This window comes from Tetrao urogallus (genome assembly GCF_951394365.1).
Source record: "Tetrao urogallus genome assembly, chromosome: 3".
NCBI lineage: Eukaryota > Metazoa > Chordata > Aves > Galliformes > Phasianidae > Tetrao > Tetrao urogallus.
The window spans coordinates 50,432,844-50,450,802 of NC_136815.1; the positions used below are offsets into that span (position 1 = coordinate 50,432,844).

The window sequence follows — 17,959 nt, forward strand, 5'->3', positions numbered from 1 at the left end:
AGTGATACTAACCACAGAACAGGGAGAAACCCTGCAAATGAATAGCTTATTCACCAGAACCATTCACAAATGCACACTGTCCTCAGCTCCCCATGAAAAGGAAAACAAATTGATCTCAGTGTGATAATTAAAGAGGAAACAAAAGTTCACTTGAAAATGGAGAAATGTATATTCTCCTACAAAGCAGAGAAATATACTGCTTCATTTGACCCCAAACAATTTACTACCCAGCTTTTCATAGCATCAGCTAAACCGAAAATCAGTTATTCCCATTTGTTATCTCTGGCAGGACAAAAAAAGAAAAAGGTAAATACTGCAATAATTCCACAAACATTTCTCACTTTATTTATGCATTCACACATGGTCAGACTTAGCATTTGATAACAGTCTACACATTGTGCTTGTCCCTCCAAAGGAAGCTCTCTTGTGATGGAATTAAACCGGGAACACAGTAAACCAATTCCAGAGATCTCCTAGGGAAACTGTTCATTTTAATCACTTCAAGAATCAGAGTAAAATGAACTGGGCGTAGACACAGTACAGCATTGTTTACTCACTTAGACTACAAAATTTTCCTACAAGGAGAGCTTAATTGCAATAGATACCTCGACTGAAACTTACACAATTCTTAAGGCAAGGACGAATGACTAAGACTAGGATTGCAAGAGCTCCTCTGCAACTGTGTGAAACTATTCTGTCATGTCAACAGAGAATATAGTTAAGCTGTGGACATACAGAATAAAACTCCTATTTCATACACACAGTCAGAGAGAATGCAAATGCATTGGAGGACTGAAGTGAGCATTATTTAATCAAAATAGTTGTCCTTGATGCTCCTGAAGTAGCATTTGAGTTTTCTGAAAATAGTTATATATTTTTCTGCTTTCCAGAATAACAGTTTCTCACAAATTAGTTACTCATTTTTCTACTGAATACACAAAGCTTTGGTTAACTATGAAACATTGATGCTGCATTATGTGGTTCAATTTCACTTCTTAGGAATGATATTTTCCTTGCTATTTCAGATTTGCAGAATAAAAGCAGCACAACCCCAGAGCTATTAGAATTAAAAATGCAGTGACTTCAATGGAATAAAGTACACAGTAAAACATGTAGAAAGCAATATGTATAACACCAAAGAGAACAAAACCCAAACAACTTCACACAAAGAATGAACACCAATAATCTTTGAACTCCAAATATTTAGTATTTTCTTAAGAACAAAGATGTTGGGAAAAATCCTGTCTTAAAGAGAATTCAGATTAGCTCAGTATCTATCTGCAACATACTGTAATGTTAACTTTATGTGAAATGATAATGCTGATTATCCTAACAAAGCCTTGTAAAAAGCCTGATCTTATACTGAATACTTGTTTGAAAGTATTGAAAAATATTTTTTATCATAGTTTCACAAGTTCCTCCAAAGCCATTCACTGCATGCTGTACAACCTACTGTATGGAACATGCTTTAGCAGAAGGGGAGGCAGGGAGTTGATGACATATGGAGGCCCCTTCCATGCCCTGTGATTCCATGATTTCTTCAGTTCCCTCAGGGGTTTTTGATAGTAGCTGACTGCTTTCTAATGAACTGAGTTCACAAAACTTGTTAGGTAACGTATTAAGAATTTATAGGTAATAAATTAAGGAAGAGATGCATAGTGTCTAAAACTTTCCATTCATCTTGCTTGATTCTTATGAGATATCTGACATTTCGAAGTGGATCTTGTGTTAAGGAATAATTAATTCACCACCATAGATGTGTGCAGCACAATTTCCATTGGCTTCACCTGCAATCGTAAACTGGATTGGAGGCAAATCAAACTCAAGTATCATAAGCACAGTCCCTGAAAAATGTAGACTGGCAGTGTTATGTATGAGCTGTACCATGCAGAAGCAAATGCAGCTGTTTATCAGCAATATCCTCTCTATGACTCTATGACCCAAAAAATTGTGGAAACTGAGAATACCAAAGACAAAAAATCAGACTGCCTCATGTATGTGCTTGCTGATGGAAGTGGATCTCAATAATGGTTGCAGCTAGGAAAAAACTGAAAGAGGCCCCTTGTCTCCTCTGACTTTGAACTGTGGATAAAATGTCTGTAATTCCACTGCTCAAGGATTCAAACATAACCTGTCAGGGTCTAAGGACTGTGGACCTCATCTCAGGCACAGCCAACACTTCCCTGGACACAAGGCGCTCAACAGTCTGCATTCACGCTGGTGTGACTTCTCCCTGCCAGTTCAAATGGCAAGTCAGACCTGAAGTTGGTTCCAAAGGCAACCTAGATATGATCCTCAGGGCAAACTACGCAGTTTGCTAAGTGCTGGTAGGTCTGCCTTCAGTTCTTTCCTTACCTCATGCTCACCCACTAACTGAAGGCAAGGAACATTACAAAAGCAAAACAGGGTTTTACTGTCATATTAATATTAATGTCCACAGGGCTGTGCATGACCATTCTTAATCCTGTGCTTCCTTAATATAACTGTCAAATGCCATGTTTTATCCAAAATACCTGAAATTACATTTTAAGAGAATTTTGGTCATGCAAAGTAAAAAACTGAGAGGAAGAGGGAAGCAAAAATGCACAGAGAGGCAATTATAAAAATATTTAGCATGCAGTGACTTACCCAAGATACAAGTTCAAAAGGCTCCCGAAGTATTTGTAAAATCTTAATCACTGCTTACAAATGACATTTGCATGAATTCAAAAACCAAAAGTACACTTCACTTTCTCAGAACAGACAGTTTGCAAGGAAGAACACTTTCTGTATTGCAAAAGCGCTTAACCACATATTAACCAAACATTTGCTTCCCAAATACTGCTGTGCATGCAGAGGGAGTGCAGCTATTTGAAACCAAGTGCAAGTGGCAAGATATTGGTATGTCACTGCTTGCACAAACCATTCAACATTAAAAAATTAATATGTGGATATGTGCATGGATATGTGCAATATGTAAAAAGCTAGTTTATGCCAAGTTTTCTTTTTTAAAGCACTCACTGTCTCTTGTTCATCATCATTGATCGTCTAGGAAAGGGCAAATTTCAGGCTGCCCCAGGCAACACACACAGGGCATAAAATTTAGCAGGGATTTAGCAGCTATCACGCAAAGCACTCACTTGTGCTACTGTCAGACTCGTGACAGCACAACATAAAGCTTGCTTTGCCCGTGTCCCGCAGCTCCAAATTTGCAGTAGAATCGAAGCTGCACAGCCAAGGAGGAAGTGAGCACATTCCCATCCACACCCATGGTGCAGCGCGTGCCAGCCCCTCAAGGCTGTGGGAATGACAAATCAATCCACAGCACAAATTATTTCAGGTCAAAATGGGAACACGATCCTGAACGGGGGCAGAGCCAAAATGAGCAGAAGAGAGCAGAGGATGCTTTAGCTGCAGAGGTATTTTACTCTGGATTCTTCAAAGAGACTTTCTATCACAAGAATGTATATTCCTCTCTAGCTTCTCATTTACACACTAAATGAGACTTTTCCAAAGCACTAATTCAGGAATCACTGATCACTGCAAAACACTCACAATTAAATCAGTTGGTCCATAACGCTCATAAACACTTGGTGAATGACAGCTAACTGTTTATGGAAAGGCATACAGATATGTTCCACAATAGTCCTGACTAAAAAAAAAAAGTGCTGAAAAGACTGAAGGAGGCTGACATTCTGTGGTTATTTCAACACATATTTTGCTCTCTTTGCAGCTTTTACTAGTTGGAGCACAAACAGACCATCATTTCATACTACTTTTTATTTCATTCTAGAGCCAGCATATAATGCACTCACAGAAAATAAAAGACACATATGATTTTTTCAGTCAGCTGTAGATATTTCCCTCAATTATAGCAAGTGACATTGTAAATTACTGTCATTTTACAGAGCCAGATTATCCTCAATACAGAATAAAGGCACGCAGCCACTAGGAAATGCTGCTGTTCAAGCTGGAGTGCCCAAAACATTTAACTGAAAGCATGGAGGACCCATCTGCATCCACTTGCCTACTCCTAATTCAAAAATATCCAAGGGTCATCCCTGCCAAGTGGCAGGAACGGGAACATCCACAAAGACTGGACAGAAGAGAACAAGATTACCTTCACCTCTGTCACTGTCAAAAAATCACAATGACTCAAAGGCCAACATCCAGTTGATTTCCATTGAAACCGGCCAGAAGTAGCATCCTAATTTAAATTTGATGCACTTTTGTAAAATTCTAGAAATCAATGTCAAACTAAATATCCTGATGCCCAAGTTGTAACTTCTTATTTTTCTTAACATGGAACACATGAAATAGTTCCCAGGTGACAAATGTTCTTTGTTTATATGAAAGGGGAGAAGACAGATTCCCTGCATTACTTGGGGCTACCTGGACAATGGCTGGGATGGATGGCATCTGAAGACCCTTCTCAGCTGCAGAAGCCAACTGTGGCACTGTTTTGTTGTCTGGAAGACTCCTGCTTTGGCCAAGCATTGTTAAGGATGATCCCATCCTTAGAATCATAGAATCATAGAATCACCAAGGTTGGAAAAGACCTAAGAGATCATCCAGTCCAACCGTTCACCTATTCCCAATAGCTCCTTGGGTCTACTCAGACCCAAATGGAGCAAAGAGATGAAGTAAAGCACTCCTAATTTTACCTGAAAATGGAGTGCCCCCATCAGCATCCTGCAGTGGCCTGTTTAGCCCCTGGGCATGGATCGATAGCACTCCATTGGCCACAGCCTTCACAGAATCATAGAATGGCTTGGGTTGGAAGGGACCAACCCCCTTGGTACAGCAGGGCCACCAACCTCTAGATCTGGTACTAGACCAGATTGCCCAGGGCCCCATCCAACCTGGTTTTGAACACATTCAGGGATGGAGCATCCACAACCTCCTTGGATAGCCTGTTCAGCAGCTCACCATTCTCTTGTGAAGAACTTCACCCTCCCATCCAGTCTAAACCTCTCCTCCTTGAGCTTAAAACTTGTGTTTCACAAGCCAACTAACATTTGGAGGTCTAGTAGCATCATAGCATGGCTTGGGTTGGAAGGGATCTTAAAAGATCATTCAAATCCATCACCCCTAATTGATTTATTTATGAACAAAATGCAACAATAACAACAACAGAAAAAAATAATAAAACAAAGCTAAATGGTTAAGCATAAGTCCTAGAAAAATTTTGGATAGTAATTGCAACGCTGATTGCTCTCCAGAGGAAAACAAAGACTGACTTACATCTGACTACTGGTGACTTTACCACTGTATTGATCTCAGCTACCACTGTACTGCAGTAGGCCAGGCTGTGCCAAGAAAAACATTGACAACAGACTAACAGTTCAAGAGCTTGAACAACACAGGCCATAAAATACCCTCTATCTGATGTTTGCTTCCTTTGAAAGTTAGCTGAAATTAATTTAGCTGGGGAAAAAAAAAAAAACCAAAAAAACAAAAAAACGCAGATGAGGTGGCATGGAACAACATAATAACCTAACGAAAACAGTTGGACAAAAAGTTTTCTATTGAATGGAGGTGACTTCTGAGAGGATCTTAAGGAATTGCTGATCTAGCATAGACCGTCAGATCAATATGACACCACTAAGTACGCTACGGAGGCACTAGAATCCTGCAGCAGAAATTATACAATTGTCCAGATGCAGAGAAAATTTCTTCTTAATTGCAGTTAACAAGGAAAACATATCCAAACTATAAAATCTAACATAGCTATGAAATCTCACTTAGAGAGACTGCTCTGTCATTAGTTCCTTCCCTCTGTTCCATGATACTCCTTCACTTGTTGCGTCTTGTTTCAATTTGTGGTACAGCATTACATGAATCAGGTTACTCTTTGGGCAAAGCATCCAGATCATCATAGCACATTCTCAGAATTTTTATAAAGTAATAAATATCCACTTTTCAGTAGGACCATAGCTTTTAGTTTCAATGGAGTACAAATAGATTTTCTCATCACGTTATTAAAAATATTCCTGCTCAACTTTAATTCCCCTTTAACCTCACTGGGTTGCTGACTGCATGCATGTTGCAGTTTGTAGCAGAAAGTAAAATTCCCTGAGGAAAGCTGATACAGCAAGCAAAAAAATCATAATGATACGGCTTGTAACTAACAAAGCTGTATCTCAGCTCATATGGATTCCTTTAGGAATGTTTAGCTCCATTTCTTCCAGAAAGAACAAGATTTACAACATGACACAAGGTGTACAAGTGAATGGGTTATGTGATAACACAAAAGATCCAGAAAGACAAATCCACAGGAATCCACAGGCTTTGTTATTCTGCTGCGTACTGTGCAATTTGTTCACTCTTGACTTTAAGGCATTGAGATCAGCATTCAGAGTAAGTGGATCAATTAAGTAATTTCACCTTATAGTTTCAGTCTCAGTTCCAACTTCAGAAGTTGGGCTTGAAGACACCTTGTTCCTTTGCTAAAGACATACAGAAATAAAGAGAACAGATGAAGTAGGTGGATGTTTTGGAGACAGCATTAAAAACTAATAGAGATCTTTATCTTTCAAAGGTTTGTCATCTCTTGGACAGTAAAGAATAGGATGATAACGTTCCTGATTCACTCATTTTGCTGGGGAAAAAAGAGAGCCAAATTATCAGCTGATACCAATTATAAATTATTGGTCAAGATTAGGAAAGGGATATGAGGGCAAAACAGCCTGATTCGTAGCAGCAGTGAACTGGAACAGATGTGAGCATCAAGTCATACACCCTACCCTCCAATGTCTTTTCCCCTATATGGTAGCCCATGAAGGAAAATCTTGGCTTCTCAATGTTCACATAATTCCATATTTCACAATAACTGTATATATTCCTTTGCATTCTGACAGTGTGCAGAGGCTACGCGAGTCCCTAGTGAACTGGGTGTGTTAACCTCTGCTCCATTTTTCTCATCATGTGCATATGGAAAAGAATATTTACTAGCTGCTTGGAAGAGCCAGCTCAGAACATTCAGTCATGTCACAGAGCCTACTAAAATTTTCTGTGCGTTTGTTTTTTTTCTTCTTCTTTTCTTGTCTATTGTATTTCTCTCAGTTTTTGAGTCATTCTGAGTATTTACAGAGCTCTCAAAAAAAATGACTGTTTGTCCACACTTCAAATGTTTTTTAGAACTAGAATACAGTGAGGGTCTCACAATTAATATTTCATGATGAACATGCTTAAGATATACAGCTAATCAATATTTTGCTCAAATGTTATCAGCTAGAAGACAATTGTTGAATGAATGTGAAAGAACTCTATTAATCAAAATTAATAATCAAAAAAATCAAAATGAAGAATAAAAAAATGTGTTCTTTTGCCTTTGAACTATAACAGGCTTTTTGTATCACTGCATGACTTCTTATCCTTGGTTTTTGCATTCAGGTGCTCTATCCACTGACTGACTCTTGACTGACTTTACATTTTCAATTTAAAAGATTTAATTGTTCATTCACAACTGCATCTGCTATAGCAATGAATTTTTTGGTAACGCAGTCACTTGCCAATGTCATCACACAGCAGGGTGATGCAGTCTGATGGCAAACATACATACGGTCAAGCTGCAAGATGACAGAAAATAAATAAAATGAAACCAAAGTAGCTTTTACATGCTGAAGCAGAAGAAAGAAATTTCATGTCACTACAGTGAGTGGGAGGGAAGGGAAGAAAGAGATGACAGAGGGAGAAGAAGATAGATTACACTGTGGTTTGCAGCAGTATGGAGCAAATATAAAAATTGCACTGCCTTTTCCACTCTGGAAGCTTACCTGCAGTTTAACGAATTAGTTTCATGTCTTTCTCGTAGTGCAGATATCAGTCTAGCATATTGGGGACTAAGTTAAAACCATTCCCACATTAAGATTGAGAGGCAGTTGCATGATTAGTGTTGCAAAAGGCTCTTTCACAGCTTAAGCATTACTGAGCATCTTTTTTTTTTTTTTTTTTTTTTTTAAGTTTCACCATGTAGAGCCAAGTGTGAGATTCACCAGCTTCCCCTTACAAAAAATATCCATATCCATATCCATTTTCAGCCCTCGTGGCTACAAGGAAAAGGTTTGAAAGGTGACAACTTTACTCTTAAAGGTTAGAAGCTAGGAGGAAAAAAATCATAACTTCAAAATCCTTTCACTTCAAAGTTATATGTGAATATTTCTAGTGAGGCGGTTGATGCCCCCATGTTTTTTTTTTTACTCAAGATGCGTTTGCATAACACCTTTAATAATATGCTTTAACTTTTGATTAGCCCTGAAATGTCAGGCTGTTGGAATAGAGGAACTTTGAAGGTCCCTTCCAACTGAACTAATTCTACTCTTGTTCTATTCTACTTCCATTTTATTCCATTCTGTTTTTGCCATCTGGTTCTTTTATGTGTAATTACCTTAAATTTGGCAATAGCAGGAACAAATACCAAAAAGACTCTTTATCTCAGAAAAACAAAATGATACAGCGTGGAAAAGAAAGACTATACATCATTTATTACTAGAAATATACTGAAACTATACTAGGTTTTTTTCAGAAGTTATGAATACAGACATGCCATCTGGAAACTGAAATCTTCATTGGCCCCAAAATTATGGGTTTACAATGCCATGCTAAAAACTCAGTACTTCCCATCCCTAAACTGACTAACTTGCCCAAGTTCTGTTCTCAATAAAATATGCAGTATTACAAAGGGAGTACAATAAGAGATAGTACTAAGGTGAAAAAATTGAATTTGCATTTTGACCCAAATTGCTCAGGTAATCTATCTTTAGGACGGGAAGCATGGATTAAGCACATATTAAATTCCCACTTTTTCATTACCCTGTTTCCCAAAAGCTACCAAAAGGGTTGGATACATTGGAAAGTAATTTTATAGAAGTATTTGGCTTGGCTTCTAAATAGATATTTGCTCTACAGTTAGAGAAATACTACATTATATAGAAACTACTTTCACCCACACTGATAAATAGATGTTTCAAGATCTGTTTGAAGGGCTTTTCCAGATGGGGCATATTTCAAAGTTGACTCTTTCTTAGAGAACAAAAGACCAAACAGATACAAAAGCCACAACTCAAAGGTCAGCTCTCCATGGTGTGGTTTAGGAAAAAGCAACAGATTTCTATGATGCTTAGCATGACATCATGACAGCACAGTTCAAAAGAAAATATTTTACATGGACTTTGCTCCAGTAGAATTTCCTACTTAAATTTTTATGTAAGCATGACAATAAGAACAATAAATGTAGTAAAACTGTTAATTTATTAGGAACAGACATATTAGGAAGCATACACTAAGGGAAGACTATGTTTAAAAAAATGGATTAGTTTTTTGTCAAGAAAATGAACAAGGGTAATGAATAGTAGATTCTTGGCTTCTGAAATACTGCAGTAGAAGTAGATTTAGTTAATACTTCAATTTGGAAAATTAGAAGTAGGAAATTGATTCAGTTACTTTCCTAGCACTTACAACAAAGATTATACATAAAACGTTGAAGAGTCAGAAGGATTATTGAGTTACAAACTCAGTTCCCGAAGTGACTCAGGCACTTAGGAGATGTTATATTGATACTTTTAAATGTTAAATTGTTTGATTAATTGCTCGATTTTTACTGTTCTCTTAGTCCAAAGGTACCTCCCTGCTCACTCCTTCCTTTATAGGAAAGAGAAGAAAGGGAGAAAGAAGGGAGAAAGAAGGGAGAAAGAAGGGAGAAAGGAAAAATTCTTCACAACCTTATTGCCAAACTCCACAAACTGGTTGAAATTTGAATATGATCACTCAGTCTTGTTATCATAGCAAACATCTATGAAACAGAGTCTCTAGTGGGAAGTAAAGACCATTGGCAAACATGTGCTAACATTTATCCTCTACTAGATCTGGAGATAGATTTAAATATTTGATCTATTAGTACGTGGGAAATAAATGGATAGATGGATAGATAGACAGAAAGACAAACAAGGAGGTCTATTCACAAACAAGGAGGCCTACCCACAAAGGATCTTGTAATTAATAATGCTGATGTGCTTCTCATCTACTCATAGTCAAACCTGAGATTTACCACAGGTATATCACAGAATTAAAAGATGGTTTATTTGCAAGAGAACTGTCTCCAGGATGTTTGCATACCAGATTTTTTGGTATGTGAACAAGAGGCTGGAAAGGAAGAAAAACTGTCATGCTTCCTGTGAGAAACTGACTTCTTGATTTTTAGCAACTCCATGCAGAGGAGTAACAGAAAACCATCACACAAAAGTGTACTATTTGTATAATGAACATGATTTTCCTCTCAGCTACCTGGAACGACGTCCATCTTGGATTTTCAATGTCTAAATTCTCAGTAAATTAGACTGTTTAAAATGATTGAAATAACCTACTAGATATATCTTTTTTTTATGTTGCTAAGAATCAGTTTATGCGTTGGTTTCCTAATGTTTACTTTCATGAGATATACCCTTGAAGCCTATAGGGTTGCTTAAGGACCGTGTGTTCAGACACCTCGAGAATTCACACTGCTGCTTTCAGTGTTGTTCAAAAAGAAGGTGTGAAAATAGCTGCAATCAACGAGAGGAAATACCTTTCTTGGCATATTATAGTGATATACTCTAGAGAAAAGTCATGATTGCTATAATTATTTTAGGCAGAGATTATTTATGTTACCATTAAGATAATTGCTTAAACAGAAAAATGGGGAATTAAGAACTAGAAAATCTCTTAAATCTGCTCAAAACAAATCAAGTTATTTTAGTGAATGTTTATATCTTCTATGATAGGTGGTTTTATTACTTTTGTTTTAAGAAGAACAGCTTTGAGAAAAGCCAGTAAGCGCAGAAGTAATTACCGGTCTAAGTGCTTTAAGCATATGGAGACCATCTCCAGAAAAACTTTGACAAAAACTTGGTGAATCTCTTTACCAACTCACAGGTGAGCACCATGAGGCCTACAAGAACATCAGTAAAAGTATCTTAAAAGTACTTTGTGGCATGATTGCAAAAAAGAAATGTATTTCCTTTGCAAAAGGTAAGATAGTACATTACAAAAAAACTATGCAATGACATTTGTCAAAAGTCAGCTTAAGTTTGAAAGTTAGCTGACGTTTAAAAACTATGCTGAAAAGATTTAAAATAATTGTTAGAGGAAACAACAAAATGTAAACTGTATCTTGCAATAAACAAGATTAATCACCTTCTAAATGGTGCCTCAAGAGTTGCCTTGACAGTGCATTTGCCCCTGAGGAATGGGATACTTGCTTACCTAACCCAGAAAGCGTTAGTGCAGATGAGCAACCTCACCAACATGCAACATCCCCAGGCTCTGCAGATACATGCTAGGACTGGAGTTAGAAGCAGAAATTCTTCACAGGCCACAGCTATTAAGGCTACTTAATAGTAAACAAGTAGTAAGTGGGATAAGTCTAAAATGAGGGCTTGTTCATCTTGATCTTGTTTCAGTTTATACTCACTATTTGAGGCAGGGGGTATTCTGAATTATTTCCTTCTCAGTAGGAGAAAAATGGTTAGGTTAGTTCACACAGTACCACAGTGTGTTAAATACAAGCTATTGTTTGTTAGGAGATGATTAGAAAAAGCTTTACTCACAGTAGTTTTATGTCCGAGCACACTGGACTACGCACGCACTGTTGCTTACAGCAATATTGGAATGAGAAGTGGACATTGCAATGAAATCCATGAAGCTAACACTAACACAATTTTTTTCTATTTAAATATGTAATACCAAACTATTTCAGCTGATACAGTACTACAAAACAAAATAAGAAAAAACCCACCACTGTTCATAACTTTTTAAACAACGGTTTTGTTCTTTGAAAATATAATCCAACTCTTATTCTGGCTTTCTCTGTAATTCAAATTTCTCTTTCAAAAGTTTCACTTTTCATCAGAACTGCACAGAAAACTCAATTTAGTACAGAACCCTAGGCATGCATCCTATATCAGATGAAACTGAAAACACATTTCTTCCCCATTTCCCATATTATAAACAACATCAATGCTTCAACACGCACATGCACAAATTCCACAGTGCTGGCCACCACAGAATAACAAAACAGGGCAAGGAAAGCCAGCTCAGCCCCTGCTGCCTTCTCAGGACTTGGGATCCTGTGCTCCACTTTGCCTTGAGACTTCTGTGTGCATATGGGAAGAAAGCCTCACTCACTGGACTTTTCTCTTTGAAAGAAATGAAGGCACCAGCACAGCTGCTCAGAGAAGCTGTGGTGCCCCATCCCTGGAGATGCTCAAGGCCAGGTCGGATGGGGCCCTGGGCAGCTGAGCTGCTGGGAGGCAACCCTACTCATAGCATGGGGTTGGGACTGGGAAGGCTTCCATGTCCCTTCCAATCCAAGCCATTCTGCCATTTTATGAAGTGAAACATCACAGTTTGAAGTCCTTCTGACATGATTTTCTGCCCTCAGAACCCTACGTATCAATTATATAACAGCCACACAATAAAATGACTAAACTTATACATGACCTGGAAGATTCTGCTATAAGCAACAAACCGCAGCGTGAGCAAAACAAGACCCTTTTATTTATAGTCTCTGGAGGAAAAGTGGAGAATTAGTGCCTTTAACACACAAAAGCTGAAGTCAGGAGAAACACCTGGGCACAGAGAAGTTAATTATTTGCTCAGGTGTTCATTTTTCCTTGTCTTCCCAAACTCAAATCATCTGACATTTACAAAACATGGTGAATGTTCAGACTGCGCTGTTTCTTTCAAAATAACTTTGCATGGATCAAGCTCTGCAGTCTCTCACAGCCCCTGGCTGAGGCAACGTTCCCAAAATGATGTCAATGGGAGCAGTGCCCAAGAAAGGACTGTAAGATTCAGCTGTATGTGAAGAAAGTGCCCAAAATTATGAAGCAAGCTATCAGGGTAAGACTTCATATTTCAAATATATATTTATTTACTTTACTAAATCACTGCAGAGTGTGGGAAAAGTGAGGAACGCCTCTATAGATAATCATATGGTATTTGGATTTTCAAGCCAGAATTGTGCATAATAAATATTTATAGAATCCAGTGGTATTCTCTTCTTTCTGTTTATTCTTTACATATCACCCAGAGAAATTCTGCCCAAGCAGCTATCAAACACCACAGCGAGTTACAAGCAATCAAAGCACTTTTGCCAGTAGGCTCATAATTAGCAACCTAGACCTGGAAGAAGACACTTGGGAAGTGTCTCTAATGTGTCTGGATTCCATGCTCACCACACATCACAAGTGGTTCAGGAAATTGTGTTCTAAGTCTCTGCAAGGGGTAGGGAAGATATATACAGTGTTTTCAGCTAGATCATGCAGGGGCATATGTGGAGCAGCTGCAAAAGCAGACATCTGTCTACATTCAGAAAACCATACAGGAAAAAAAGGGTATCTCTTGGCGATGACAACTAGCTTGTTCCTAGCTTCTGCTGGGAATTCTTTGTCTCCTTACCTAAGCATATGGGGCTGTAGCATTTAGTTTGCTTCCAACAAAAGCAAAGCAAATTGTCCTTTTCACTTCATGACTAAACAGCAGTTGAAGAAGCTACTACAATGCACAGAATAACTGGAATATAAAACAACAAAAGACAATCTTCTTATCCAGGGACTAGCAATGACATAGGAATGGACATCGGATATCTGCTGTCTTTTCTTGGCATTTTTTTTTTATTTATTTTTTTTTTTTTTTGAGATGTGAAAACTACCAGCTCCAACCTAGCATTAGAAAAAACTTTTCTGAAAGAATAGTCAGGGACTGGAATGGATTGCCCTCACAGATAGGTAGAGGAGTTGCCATCCTTAGAGGTATTCAGAAATGCGTTGATGCGGTATTTAGGACATGCTTTAGGGGGCAATAGTGGTGGTAGGTGGACAGTTGGACTAGATGATCTTAGAGGTCTTTTCCAATCTTAATGATTCTGTGATTTCCTTCTTCAGATACAGTAATAGGATTAAAAACCTGAATAATAAGGCCAGGAAACAATACACAGTACCGTATTAGTAGGAACAGCTTTCACCGTAGATCACACTCAAAACAACTTTAACCAGAATCAGAAATACTATGTTGCATTTTCTAAATAGATATTGCTTCTGAAAAAATACTGCAGATGTCACATTAAACTCATAAAAAGTTAGTCAACTTCTGTTATCTAAGAATCTCATTTAAAATTAACAAAAAATTTTTGCATTTTATGAAAACAATGATTATTTAAGGCCCAATTTGAAGCTATCAGCCAAACAAATCCTGTGCATCAGTACAGAAATCTCAGGTTTTAATGCAAATAATTGGATTTTACTAGATGCATGTCCAAAAGTTTTCTGTCCCTGAAGTAGCTATTATGAAAAATATACTAATCAAATGTTGACAAAAGTGTAATAACCACAGATGTTATTCTTCAAATACATATTTTTTAAAACAGTTGGTATTTATAAGTAATAACAGCTATTAAATCATTTTTATGGCTGTCTTGTGGAACCTTAATGTAAAGCATTACACACAAGGGACAGATGTGAACAGGGAATAGCTCGGCTGTAAGCTGCTGAGCAGTCTGTAGGCGTGTTAGAAATTACTACTGAGAGAAGACCAGTAAGAGGGAGACTAAAAGTCTGTAGGACCTGTGGCACAATGAATTTTAAGAAGTTTGTTTAAAGTTTTACAATGATCAGATCATTTCTAGCTCAACAATTACATAAGAACAGAAGACATTTCTCTAATCTTGATTGATCTACTACGCAAGGATGTAAAGCTCCATCATTTGGTAGTTCAAATTAGAGACATTTAAATAAGGCAAACAAAACAAACAAACAAACAAAAAACTTATTTTGCTTTTAACTTTCAGCAGAAAGTGACAGTTTTCCCAGCATTGGCTGTGGCTCTTTCCAGGCTCTGTGCTTCAAGTCCCTGAGCAGCTGTGAGCTGAGAGCATGGGCCATGCTATGGAAGGCCAGCTCTACAGTTTACCTCAGCCTGTCTGCTTCTAAATGTTAACAGGCTTTATGCATCAAGTTCTCTTTTGTACTGTCAGAGTAACCAGGAAACAAGCGCAGTTGCTGCTAATTGCTTAGAACTAACCACAAAGGAGTTTGAAGGAGCCATTTCCACTGGGTTCAGCCTTTAACTGAAAAAGCCAGTGAGTTGAACAATGCCTCTCAAAACACAATTTTAGTCACATTTGGAAGAAATTAGAATTGAGCTTTCTGGACATTTTAATGAATATTTGGGTGTCATTTAAACGTGCACAAATAATGGATATGCCAGAAACAAATGAACAAAAAAAACCCCCAATCATTCTATTTATCCCCAAATCTGCTTGCTTTGGTTTTCCGGTATCCAAGCAAGTTGTTAAACACACAGTGCGAGGTGACATTCTGTATGACATGCCAGTATGACACACGTTCAGCAATTTAAAGCATGTTACTTGTAGGACAGTATAGTACAAAGTAACTATGTTTCATAATTTTCTGAATTTTTCCAAAATGTTCTGCAGGAATTGTCATCAAGACGGTGTTGCACAAAGGTCATGACTACAATGACTACTACAGTATGTTACAATCAGCTTATTTGTAATGCCTCAAAAAACAATCAATAGCAAAATGACCTTCATTTAAATCTATCAAGCCCAGGTACACTCAGTTTAATTGCAAAGCTCTTAACTCCAGTCATTTCCTGGATATAAGGCTACTTTACTCGAGCTACAGCATTTTTAATTTCTCTTGCACTGAAAAGCAGCATACTCAGCTCACAAGTAATGCTTGCATAAAAGCCTATCTGTCAGGTCTCCTGATGTCTCTGTGTTTTTCAGGATATGAAGACCACAGCACTGTAAGCACTCCACTATTACAGAATAGACATTGCATAACCACAAAGCAGTGATGACATAACTTTTATATTATATAGGATGAGCTTTCTGCAATGTAAACTGAGTGTCCACATCTCTTTCTGCCCATCAATCCACCTGAAAGCAGCATCTTTAGAAGAACAGATTTTGTATGATTTTTCCATCCTTTAAGCAAGACACACTCTTCCCAAAAGAGGCTTTCTTTTTGTGTATCTAAAACTCTTACTTCCTCCAGGAATAACAATATCTTTGCTCAAACAACACATTTAAATGCTATGGATATTTCACAGCTGACTCAGGTGTGCCTAAGTCAACAGCTTGCAGAGGATATGTTTTTAAATAGCAAAATGTGTTGCTGTTTCTTTTCTTAGTATTGTTATACAGAGTATTAGAACAGCTGCACAGGATCAGATCTAAGGGAAATCTAGCCTACTATTTTGACTCCCTCCGGCTATTAAAGGATGCCTAGTGAAGAGAATAAAACTAAGGAAAACATGTCGTGATACTTTCTCAAATAATCACTCACATTTGAAAGATCTGCAGATCTGGGATTTCTGCTTAAGTGTGCTGCATCCAAGTGTTATATATTGTAAGGTAAAACCCATCATTTACTTTGGAAACTATTCCTTTAAGCATGAGAAATACTGATATTAAGTAATCACGTATAATATGATATTAAGCAAGCATTGCTATAAAGAACTATAAAGCTGAGATGAAAACACTTCTGCTTCTGTGATTGTATCTACCCAAGTCATTCTAATCTTCACTGTGTTAATGTGCTGGTTCTGTTAAACTTATTCCAAGCCATCAGACTCTCAGAGTGCAGAACTGTCAGCTTAAAGCTGTTTTCACACTGGAATGGAAATAATTAAATCTGCACCGTAACCTTTTCTAAATATTTGCCTCCTTTAAGGTAAACTTCTCCCTGTAATGCAGCCTATTAAGATTTCTCCATGTTTCATGTGGTACCTACATTACGCATGCACAGGTATTATGGGTTCTCCTTGTGAAACACCTCTCAGGCTGGAAATTTCTTTCCAATATTCCAGAAATAAAATTCCTTCTAAACCCTGCTGAAATCAATTTTGGTCATTTTACATTAGGAGTTTCAAATATAAGCCCCAAAATATCCATTTATTCTGTCTTTTCTCAAAGCTTCTTCATTTTTCCATCCTGGCTAACAGCAGTAGCAACTGCTAATTCTTAATCTTAAAAAAAAAGAACAAGGCAATGAAAGTATCAACATTTTACCACTAAACATTTCTGAGAGGTATGATAACTTGCCTAATGAAATGCTCATCAAGAAATTGAATTGGGTAACCTGAAACAAAAGCACAATCTTTTTAAAACAAAAACAAAAAAACCCTCAAAGATATTAAACCTTGTAACAAATAGTGTGTGATATTCATTTTCTTTTTTTAAAAACACTCTACATAGACAACATCCAGTACAGTATCACAGGGATACTGGGGATTTCTGTCTGATACTTGACTGGGCACTGTGTCATCTCAAATCACAAATGCTTATGAGCCACAGTCCTTCTCCTGATGTTGTACCAAAGTTGAATAGAAATCTGATATTCTGAATTACTGGTAGGAGATAACATATTTAAGCATTGGTCTTGTTTTTATCAAAAACATACATTTTACTGTAACAAAATGTCAGGAAAAAAAACAATTTGCCTTCTTTTTGTGAAAAAGCGAGCAAGAAAGTACTTATTTTCTGTTTTATACGGTCAATATATCTATTTACTGATTCCCAAAGATTAAACTGTCTGTGGGTTTTGCTGAGATGCTCCAGGAAGTGTGAACAGTATGCATTCGTTCAACAAGGAGAAGTGAAATCCCTTCTTGTCCAGTCAACGGTGATCCAAACATACTGGTGTACTGCAAACTACTCCATTAAGGAAAAACAGCAAAACATTATTAGGGTGAGAGCAGACTTTTCTGCTTACCTTTTGTAGAAGAATAAATAAGAGATGGAGCGTTTCAGCCTCAACACCAGATTACTCTTTTACTGGGTTTGGCCTACTTTAAGTTCCAAGAGAGACATATGTTTCTGGTATGATGGCCTTGTGGTTAAGTTTGGCTGCAAGAAGTTCTTGCACTTGAGGAATGCTGAATTCTGAATTTTCCTCTGATGCTAAATAGCTCTCTG

General features: G+C 37.5%; 1 protein-coding gene across 1 annotated transcript in view; it reads right to left on the bottom strand.

Annotated features, from left to right (window-relative positions):
• The window catches only part of PIEZO2 (piezo type mechanosensitive ion channel component 2), a gene marked incomplete at both ends in the record, with an annotated part of 287,728 nt that overhangs the window by 134,183 nt on the left and 135,586 nt on the right, over nucleotides 1–17,959 (bottom strand). The gene's annotated exons all lie outside the window — the stretch shown is intronic.